Consider the following 1,993-nt stretch of genomic DNA (forward strand, 5'->3'; position numbering starts at 1 on the left):
TAATTAAGATTGAAATTAATCGTTGGCACCTTCATCAGCCCGTGACTCGTATGGCCTTTACGGATTGTGTTATTATTATTTTTATTTTAAGAATTTTGAGTCTACAGAAATTGTATTGATAAATGTGTATGATAAAAATGTAAATAAAAACGTTTGTAAATATATAATATGAAAATGCTGTTATAAAAGCCTCGTAAAATAATAAAAATACATAATAAAAGTAAAATAATTATAAATAGATACATTGATCAATAAATTAATAAGTAAAATAGTAATATAGAAGATTAAATGATTACGAATAAGAAATAGAAAAACATTATTCATAAGAAATTATTAAACATTATCTTACTAATGCAACATTACTAACATGCTAACATTATCATAACAACATTACTAACATGCTAAAAATAAGAAATAGAAAAACATTATTCATAAGAAATTATTAAACATTATCTTACTAATGCGCGCGTTTCTGGTTCAAATTTACTCCAATCTCTTTTACAACAAAGGTTTTTGCGGAATTGTTGCAGGCATTATAGTGAGTTTTATCTATATTTAATAAAGTTTAGTAAATATTTAGTAAAATTTAATGAAAACTTGCAGCAGTTTTAAGTGTTGTCAGCGTCATTTTATGTATCAGGATTTATAATAAATGTAATTGCATAATTTAACGAAATAATTTAACATACATGTAATTACAATACTTACAGATGACATTTTCCATCTTTTCAATGCTCCTTTTAATTGAATTTTTTCAATATTATTCTAAATCGCTAGTGATCACTGGTGATTGACAGTACGAAAAATTTCCGTTTCCGAAAAATATGTCTCATGGGAAGCCAGGCTACTTAAAATCGGAACGGAACGATACTGGTTGATTGCCCCTATCACTTCACCTTTCCGATTTCGTTTTCCGTGCTCTTGGGACAACCTTAAGGAATAAAGGTTTCAATCTATCAGATATCGGAAACACCGGAATACACGGTTTCTGATAGATTGAAATCTTTATTCCTTATTCCTATGTATGTAATACTCCTATATTATTAACGCCAATTAAAAGCTGGCGAAAATACCACGGTGCAGACAGTTATAGCGTTTTCGACCCGGCCGGGTTTGCACCAACCTGGAAGTCGATTGTGTATCTTGAAATGAGGTGAAAATTACAAAAGTGAGCAAATTCACTAGTTATTGACTAATTAAATTATAAATATCTAATGAATTTACTCACTTTTGTAATTTTCACCTCATTTCGTGATACACAATCGACTCCCAAGATTGGATTAATGGCGTTTTGTGCTCTCCTATTGGTAGAGCGTGTAACGTCAACCAATAGGAAAGATTAATCCAACCCAGGTTGGTGCAAACCTGATCGAGCCGAAAACGCTATTAGATAGTGTACAGCGCATGCGCATCACACTCGAGTACACTGTGGAAGTAGGTCTGTTCGCGTTGCTTGCACTTTTGGTACTCGGCATCTTCGCTTTCTCTCTTTTCAAGACCAAATATATATCTATCTCATTTTAAGTGCAAAAATATTTGGGGATTTCATGCAACGCGAACAGACCTATTGAGAGATCTGATATTCCCTATCTCGCTGTCTTCGCATACTTCCCACTCCCAAAAAGAGGTTGCGTTAGCAATATAATAGTATTAAGATGCAGCCACAATACAAGGAATAAGAAATTAGGAATAAGGAATAAAGATTTCAACCTATCAGATATCAGATACACCGGAATATACGGTGTCTGATAGGTTGAAATCTTTATTACTTATTCCTAATTCCTTATTCCTTCTATTGTGGCTGCACCTTTACATATATGCTTCCTTTACATATATGCTTCCTTTACATATATTCTTTTACATATATTCCTAATACTGCATTCACACTGCATCCAATTTTTGTCGTACGACACTTGCATCCAATCAGAAAACAGGATTCCGATAATACGAAGCAAAAATCGGAATCCTGTTTTCTGATTGGTTGCAGAGCGTC

Source organism: Mycetomoellerius zeteki, unplaced genomic scaffold (genome assembly GCF_001594055.1).
Source record: "Mycetomoellerius zeteki isolate Tzet28-1 unplaced genomic scaffold, Tzet1.0 scaffold228, whole genome shotgun sequence".
In the NCBI taxonomy this organism is placed as follows: domain Eukaryota; kingdom Metazoa; phylum Arthropoda; class Insecta; order Hymenoptera; family Formicidae; genus Mycetomoellerius; species Mycetomoellerius zeteki.